We start from the raw sequence: 10,097 nt of genomic DNA on the forward strand, positions 1-10,097 counted from the left end.
TCGAGTAACTGGCGGGAGAGAAACTAACACTGGCTGACCGTCAGCAAGATCTTGAGTTTTTCACAGTCTATGGGAACGAGTCCATACAACTTGAGGGATATCGGGTCTTTCTGAAGCTATTATGAAAAACTACGTAGCAAAAGCAAGAAAGAAAACATAATCAAATTTAGATAGCATTTCGACCCTAATTTTCAATAATCACAACACGCAGCTGAACTGTGATCCCCACTGAACTTTGCACTCAAACTGACTGCTCATTTGTACCACTAATATGAACCACCCTATACAGTTTCACTATAAAAGCACATACTATGCAAAAGAATCAAAACACCCCTATGAGGGGGGTAGGGTTACCTTGTCCTAGATTTTGACATGATCTAGGTTGCACTATTTCAAGCAAATGGTTTCATAACATCCTGTACGGGTGGCATCCTGTCCTAATTTGGAATAGTCACTAGAGCATACAATATGCATTAGGTCAAATAGTCATAGAGGGTACCTTAGCAAGACTACCTAATATATCTCTCACACCTAACACGAAGAAGTGAAAGGAGGATCAAACGGTACAGTGGTAATCTAGATCCAAGGGTTGTGTTCCCAACATGGCAGAGCCCATGACCGGTCATCCTTTTGGCAAGCTTTGTAGACAAGCTTCCAGCAAACCGTCCAGGAATAGCAGATGGAAAACACAGGGAGTTAAGCGCACCAATGCAAATGCAATGCAAAGAACATATAAATGTAGATAAAAATTCACATCATCAATTTCAAGTCAAGTTCTCTAAATCCCCAGCAGAGTCGCCAGAAAATATAGCTCGGCTTTTTGCGCTCCCTTTTGGAAGAATGAATAGCCCTTACAGTTCGGACTCCGCTTGTGTGGTTCTGAATCTGATTTCACAAGTGCAATGTGAAACAGTGGAAACACAAAAAGAGTCCAAATCTGGCAATTTCTTTTGGAAAATCGATGTTTTGAATCAAATGCCAAAAATGGACAGCTTTGCCAGATATCAGAGTCGCCACCTAAATATTTATTTTAGGAAATTTAGGAAACCCATGACTCGTGCCAAAGGCCATAAGTCCGTCATTACCAAAGTGTCTTGGTTTGGGAACTTAGGTATGAGAGGAGAAGGTCATTAATTGACCACCCCACTCACCCGATCAAAGATCAATTTCTACTAATCATGATGCGATTCTTATGTATAGTATATGATCTTATTTTATTTTTAACATACAAGTATAGACTAATTTCACTAGAAGTTGGAACGTTTGATTTCATGTTTGTTTTGAAAAAGTGTTTTGAATATGTACCACTTGAAAAAGTGATCTCGTATATATACATTAATCAAAGTATCCCAATTTCAGTGAATAACCTTCATCCACAGGCATTCAAATAGGTATATCAAGTAAGCATTTAGCCCCATGGTAGTATGTTTGATATGGCATCAATCACAATCATTTAATATGGTAAAGCAAAAAATGCTTATCTTATGTCCGAAGGCGAGTCAAAAGAAAGCAAATAGTTAGAAAAAATGTACGATCCTAATTAATGCAATATGACTAATTCAACACATACAACATGCAAGTAATAAGCTCGGCTACTAGCGTGGCATGCGAGCCGATTCAAGGCAAGTGATAGCGCACGTATTCAAGTAAAGAGGTTGAATTTGACATTCAAATAATATGATGAGCCAAACTTTTATGTATGCAAAACGAATGGATGCAAGTCATGGAAATGCTAATTTGAAAATATGATGTCCCTATACTAACCATCATAACCAGATAAATAAAAGGGAGAAAGAATGGGGGTTGGAAGATGTACAACTTATTACATATTCGAATGTCCAAGTGTCCGAATAAATAATTATTACAAATCTGAATGAATAATAACTAGAAGGGGCTGTCTAATTTATTACAACAAATATACAATGATTGCACGATGCTCCTCAAGAATTACTCTGTCTGCCTTGTTGAGGTTTGTTCTGTTTCACCTTATCATTGCTTTAAACTAAAAGTGTATTGTTTGCAATTTATTAGAGCCTTGCCAACCCAAAACAAGACGCAGTCAAACCCCAAATAAATCCAATACCTTGTTTTCTTGTAGAAATCTGTTTTTTTTTGTACCTGAGGTGAAACAGTGTAGACAGGGTATTCCTAGCCATGTTTATCTCTTCTACCCTTCTCGATCATAGAAAATACTCAAGAGAGGAGCAAATTCGGTTCTCAAACCATCTACGGTTGCAAGTTGATTTGCAAGATGATTTTGGACACGATAGGACAAAGATCAATAAATGCAATGCATAATAACCACCCCTTCCTCCTATCATGAAGTGAATTGAAGAAGGGAAGTAGAGACGCTTCAAGCTTCATCAAAATATCATGAATTGATGTATGACAAGCCTTGGCACAATGGACTCTGGCATGACGTTTGGCCATAAAGATGCTTCAAGATTTATCAAAACATCATGAATTAATGTAAGACAAGCCTTGACACAATAAACTCAGTATAACATCCGATCGAATTCAATCAATCTTTGGTTCTTTATGTCGGTTGATTCATTTTAAACTCAATTTTATTAGTCTATTTTATATTACCTTTCCTTTTCTTTAATCCATTATGTCCACAGTGATATTTACATCCACTAAGTCCGAAACACATTAAAGGGAAACAAGTGTCGACTTAACCCGAGGAAATAAACCTTATTTTATTTGGGGGAAATTACAAAAGAAGAGTCAAACTTATTTACAAGTTAGGGATTTCAAGTCAAACCCAGGATGCGCAACAAGTACTAGTCAAACTCAGAAGAGTGATAATGACTTAGAAAAACTCAAAGTGAGTGATAATGACTTGAAATCCAAACTTGATAATTAGTGATAATGATGCTTTCCTTGGTGATTTCCAAGGGTCCATTAGTCCCTTAAAAGTAAACACACTGGTGATAAAAAGAAATAAAAAATAAAAGATTGGCTTTAGTATAAGAAAGATGTATGCCTTTGGTAATAAACCTCCGAGGAGATTAAACCATTAAGCATAAAAAAGTTTTATGCTTTTGGTAATGAACCTCCAAAGAGATTAAACCATTAAGCATAGAAAAAATTTCTTTCTTATACGTGAATAACAACCTTAATTTTTCAGAACCTTTTAATCAAAACAATCAAAGAATTGAGGGAGGTTGCTGAGATGATTATGCGAAGTTGATTAATTGATTATTATAAAAACAAGCATAATATGCAAAGCAAAATTATTGAAATAAATTAAACAGTCCCTTAATAGCATAAAATAATGCTGAAATTAGGCTATAGAAGGTGTACAATGATGAGATTAAAGCTAGTAAACAAGTGTAAGGGAGGGTGGCTAACCCCCCCTACTTTTATAACTTCAAATCACATGTTTTAGATGTTGAAAAACAGCCCCAAAACACTCCCAAATCAGCCCCAAAATGATGATAAAACTTAAAGAAAACAAATGGGAAATACAAGGATTTAAGCTAGCAATAAGGTTCAAGCAAGGGTGATTAACCCCTCCACCTTTGGGTAGTCTTTTAATCACAAGTTTTAGCCCTTAAAATAGCCCTAAAACAATATGAAAACACAAGAAAAAGATGAACAAAGATTGAAATGAAAGTGAGGAAGCTTTACCTCTCGTAGAGAAGGTGTTCTTGTTGTAAACCAAACTTGATTCCAAAGCACCCTCAAGTTTGAGTTATGATTTTCAATTCTCAAATCAAGTTCCAAGTTCAAGCTCTTGTATGGTATGTATGGATGGTATGAGAGCTTATGGAAGAACAAAGATGAGTTGTATCTTTGATATTTCTACTCTTGGATATTTCTAAACTCTTAGATATTTCTAATACTTGATATTTCTCTCTTAATCCACCAACCACCATTACAGCAGAATGAGCTGCATATTTATAGGACTTAAGCCGCTACTCAAAATATCTGCAGAATTGGGCAGCTGGTAGATTGCTGTACGATCTGCTTGAAAAGTCAAGAAGTCCAGCCGGATATTTGTGTCTACGGCCGGATGTCACTGGGGTCCAGTCGGACTTCAGTGTATTTTCACTATTTCTTACTTTTAGGTTCAATACAGGTTGGTGCAAGGTGTAATACTGAAATTCTGGGGTAGAAATACAGTGAGTATAGCAGGTTGGAAATGGTTTGAGCTCGAACTCGGATTCCTTTATTGAGAATTCAAACCACTGACTCAATGTAATCTTCATCATCGAGTGCTTAGAACCAAGCGCCTAAGTCTTAGGAGTGATCAAAATGAGGATGTCTACACAACGTAGTACCAAAAAATAGTGGCCGGTAGGCCACCCTTCCATCCGGCCGACCACTTTTCAAGGCCAGCCGGCCACCTCATTTTAGAGAAGCAATGTTATTTTCATGGTAGAACAGAGCAGGAACTGGGTAAAAATAGATTAATTTTATGACTGCAAAATAGAACAGTTTTGGCAGCAAAATAGAGTAGTTTTTGGGCAAATATTCCTGTTCATGGGTGTGTGACTTTTCAATTCCCGTTGTTCTTTAAATAATGTTTTAATAGTAATATTTTGTACTTATTAGTAGCTCTATTAAAAACTTGTAATAATTAGTTAATTAATTAGTTCAATTGGCATTGTAATAATTAGTTTAAACATTCGAACATTTGGACCCTCCAACGCGTGGCAAATATGTAATAATTTGTGTATGTCTCCCATCCCCTATTTCTTTCTCCTTTTTATTTATCCGCTTATTGTGGTTGGATGGCATCATATTTTCCTTAGCATTCTCCATGACTCGCATCCATTCGTTTTGCATGCATAAGGGTTCGGCTCATCATACTAATCAATGCCAATTTTAAATTCCTTACTCAAATACGTGCTTTATCATATGCCTTGAATTGACTCACATGCAATGCTAGTAGCCGAGCCTATTAATTACGTGTTGTATGCGTTGCATTAGTCATGTTGCGTTGTTTAGGATCATGCATTTTTTATGACTATTTTCTTTCTTTTGGCTCACCTCGGATGTTTGGGGTAAGCATTTTTTCTTTAGCATATTGCATGTGTGCGATTGTTAAGATGTCGAGCATAACTACCACGAGGCTAAGTGCTTATTTGATATATCTCTTGAATGCCTGTGGATGAAGGCTAGTTTGTTTACATTGGGATGATTTGATTAATGTACATATGAGATCACCTTTTCAAGTGGTACATATTCAAAACACTTTTCAAAACAAACATGAAATCAAAACGTTCCAAATGGGGTGAATTAGTCTATACTTGTGTGCATCACATAGTAAAGATAGCATAATAATCAGAACAAGAGCATATAATGTACATAAAAATCACATCATGATTAGTAGAGGCTGATCTTTGATCGGGTGCGTGGGGTGCTCAATTCATGACCTTCCCCTATCATACCTAAGTTCTCGAGCCAAGACACTTTGGTGATGACGGACAAGTGGCTTTTGCCACGAGTCACAGGTTTCCTAAATTTTTCAAAAATATTTACGCGGCGACTCTGAAATCTGGCAAACTAGTCCATTTTGGCATTTTTGATTAAAAATCGATTTTTTAAAGATTTGCCTGATTTGGACTCTTTTGTGTATCTATTTCGCATTGCACTTGTGAAATCAGATTCAGAACCACGGGAGTCCGAATTGTAGGGCTATCGTATCCGATGAGACTAAACCCCTCCGACGAACACGAAAAGCAAGCTATAACAAGCTGGTGGCTCTGTGTTTGTGTCGAACCAGATGCACCAGGCGTGCCCCGCCTGCCCACACTAGTAACAAGTGAGTGGCTGCCCTCTTCCCTGACTCTGACTTTAAGAACGAGCTGAAGACAATATAGACCATTGTCTTCCTCCCATTTGCGAGCAAGTTGGAGACTTGTGGCCCAACTAGCCAAACTTGAAACAAGTGAAATCTCCCTGACTACCCCTCCCAAAACTCGAACTCGAACTCGGTACTGGAAAAGTGGACCTCGACTGAGCTCCTTAGGATTGATGTGGGTTAGAACTCCTCTGCCTCTTACTGTTCCCCTAAACCTCTTGACTCCTCCTAGAGCGCCTCATCCGCTCCTCCTCCAGCTGTATCACAGTCTCAAAATGAGCCGGCGACTCTACAAGTTGCCCGTAATCTCTAATCGTCGAACCGACTACCTCAAAAACAAGCCTGATCTTTAACCTTTTCTTGAACTCCATACAACGGCGCTGCTCTATTGCCACCAACTTTGGTGCAAATCTAGAGTGGCTAGTAAAGGCTGCTTCAAACTCAGTTACCATTGTGTTCAACTGCTTGAGCTGCGAGAACTACTCCCTCAACTTCTCCCTAACAGTGAGAGGCAAAAACTTATCCTAGAAGGCATTGACAAAAGCCTCCCAAGTCACTCCAATGCACTCACACGCATACTTCCACCACTGACCCGCATCTCCCTTCAGCTGGAAGGATGCCAGGGTCACTCTCAGTCCGTCGTGCTCGATGATAATCATCTCAAACATCTTTACTATCTACTCTGGCCACTCATCTGCCTTCAGTGGCTCCTTGGAATCACGCAAAAACTCGGCCAGGGTTAGACCGGAATAACTCTCGCTTCAGAAAAGATGGCCCTGTCTCAGCAACATGGGCCTAGAATTGATTCTCAGCTCTGAGAATGTCCATGGGTTCCCGTAACACTCTAGCCATTTTGCGAGTTAAGGTGCCCATGACCTCCTGACCGATTGGTTCATCCACATTGGCTTGACCAACTCCCTCATCTTGTGCCAGAATATCATCCGGTATTGCCACCTTCTGTCGTCTAGGTCTACCACGCCTACCACCACGACAACGTCCTCACATCCTAATAAAGGTAACAAAAGAGATTAGCACATTTACAAATGTACCGAAGCTAACTCACTCGCGTCCTAATATGATGGACAACATTAATTTACTCCACATAAGCACGTAGTCACCTAAACATCTACGAATGTCCTTGTTGGATAATGATCGTCCCACGGCGTTTGCAGAGTTCCAAATAGAAACCGTAGTGATCAAGTGCTTTTCTAATAGGACTTCTAGAAACCTGTAGATCCAATCAATATCCTAGAAATTAAATCTCATACTCATATAATCACATAGACGTGTTATCACATAGCATTACAAACATACAAACATCTTTGTCAAGAGAGATAAACCCATTGTGGTAAGAACCACTACCCACGTACCCAAAGTATACAAACCTGGTACGCTCTGATACTAAGTTGTAACGCCCCGAAATAAATGCAATATACCATCCAAAATGATAAGTAAATAACAGTATGAATCAAAGTGTAATGTCCTTCTATCACATGAGATTCGATTTGTACAAAAAGGTGACACATGCGATATACATTCATAAATGGAACATCCTGAATCTACAACATGTGTTACCAAGCAACAATAATGTAACAAAAGCGAAACAGGTAATTATATGCCCTAAAGGCTTACATCTTTTCAAGTCAAGGCTTAGTTACATCAAAAGTGAGTTGTAAGCTCAATACAAATAAAACCCTAGGCTTGTACAAATATTAAATATAAAATAACAAAACTGAGCCTTCAGCTCCACAATCCCCCCTAGTTAAGTCCTTGGTGAATGCATGTCACCAACACCTGAAAATATTTTTTCCAAATAGGGTGAGCCATAGCCCACTAAAAATAATCTAACATAATATATGAATTTTAACAAAAATATAAGTGTGATATGCACATAAAATGCCTGTGATAAAATCATTTATAACTCTTTTGCAAAATCAGACTATGTCGAACTTATATCTCGATCCATTTTATCTCAATTCATGAGTCATATCCATTTTATTTAGACAACCAAACTGAGGATACAACTCAGTGGTTCTCTAACCAATATAGCCATCATACAAACACTTCTATTTGCCATTTTACGGATATTTCGTCCAAGGGAATTGGCACCCATGTATACTTGTGGTTTTCGGGACATTCACCCTGGACACTCCGGCCAACTTAATTTTATGGATTACATTCCCATTCTTCTCACAAACATGAAGTACATCCCCTTTCTTCTCTCAACCATCATACATATATAATGTATTAGAGATGCGACAACGTTCAATGCAAATGGAAGAGAAAATTAGTTTCAATTCACCTAATTCTCATGCAATTTTTACAACAATCATAGCTATCCTCCACCAATAGCCCAAAACAGATATTTCTAAATAGATATTCAATCTCCAAAATAGATAACTGATCCAAATTTCATAGTGGGAGTGGTAATACATATCCAACTCCACCATTTATGTAAACATCTATCCAATTTCACATTTCCAATACCAATTCCATTTATATATACAAAACAAATATTTGAGACATTTTAAGGAAAACTCTATTTTTTTTCCAAAATTCAGCCCAAATAGCAAAATCAACCATTTTATCACAACACAACCTCATATTCACTCGCATAACCATTTTCAATACAATCATTTGAAAACTCGTCTTTTGATTTTAAATCAAAACCCTAGGTTCGTTCAAAATCCTCGAACATCACAATATTGTTTATGAAAAATAAATAACTAAGTTAAAAATCATGAAAGAGTGTAGAGAATCCTCTATTCGGATCAAACGAGAGCCCTTAGAGTGCTCTAACTTTTTATCGAAGAGAGTAAGGTAGAGAGATCCTTAGATCTAAGTGTGTTTGTAGAGAGAAGTTGGGTTTTAAAGAGAGAGGGAGAGAGTCGATCTAGGGTTTTGAGAGAAAAAGATATGAAAAAGTGATGTAAAATGACCTTTTTATGAATTGATAAACACGCAGCTCGCTCGAGCGCAAGAGTTGTCGCTTAAGTGACCAGACACAATAAGGTGTTCCGCTCGAGCAAAGAATACACACACCTCGAAGTTTTACAGATAGAAGACCGTCGCTTGAGTCTAAGAAGTCACACTCGAGTGAAGAACACAACTTTCCCAGTATCTCTGTAGGCTTGTAAAAGTATTGGGAACTCGCAAAGCTCACTCAAGTGCAAGAAACTTCGCTTGAGCGAAGAGGCCAAATCCTGAGCAACAACAGTTTGAACCAATTAGCAACCAACCTGTTCCAAACACAACCAAGACACTCCAATACTCAAACTCAATGAGAAATAAGGAGAAATACAGTATGAATATCTAAACAAGACAAATGAAACCCAGATTGAAAACATCAACGAGTTGGGTCTAAACTAAGAACCCTATAACATATAACAAGACTACATTTATGTTGAAAAAAAAAAAAAATAGATAACATAATTTTGATAATTTTTTAAAAATAATTACGGTTTGATTATGGGGCTATGCATGTCCGATTAACCTCATTTTTTTTATGAATAATATACTCGACAAACCATGTAATATGAACTGCTCGGATCATCAAAATAAAATGAAAACCAGCCTCAATCGGGACATCATAGTTGGTGCTGTGACAGCACCCTTTTTTTTTGTCTAGCCTAGGGACACTTATTAGCATTTACCTTAACAATTTTTTTATACTTATTTTCCGATTCCATGTTGTACTGAAGTATATTTTCAAAACACGATTCCATATTGTTATTTCAGTTACTCCTTCCAACCCAAAATATTAATTTCTTATTCTATCTTTCATTGTCCCAAAATATTAGTTCATTTCCAAAAATGAAGGACTAAAATAATATGAATTTCCTATTTTGTCCTTCTTTTAAATTCATTAATAACAAAAAAGTACAATTATGACAATTGATATTCCCAAAAAAATGTGCTATCAAAGGGTAATTTTGAAAAATTAATATTTTAAAATGTAATAATTGTACGACCAAAAAAAGTTAGATTCCCCAAAAGAAACTATTATTTTGGAACAGAAGGAGTATGCCGGAAGAAGTTTTGATTATGTGTGCTTAGGTATGACTCATTTTGGTGGTTAGCTCCTATTATGATTGTTATTTTAATTATGACTGAAAAATATTTGATTATGTCTCAAATGCCATTTAATTATGATCCATTATGTTGTTTTTCTTTTTATAATTGAAAATGTCATAAATTGTCATTATATATATATATATATATATATTACATGCTAAAAAAAGTGTGTCTTATAAAATGGACCTGTTCAAGTTTGATAGTTATGTAA

The sequence above is a fragment of the Camellia sinensis genome, chromosome 5 (genome assembly GCF_055761805.1).
Source record: "Camellia sinensis isolate YWXY chromosome 5, ASM5576180v1, whole genome shotgun sequence".
Classification (NCBI taxonomy): domain Eukaryota; kingdom Viridiplantae; phylum Streptophyta; class Magnoliopsida; order Ericales; family Theaceae; genus Camellia; species Camellia sinensis.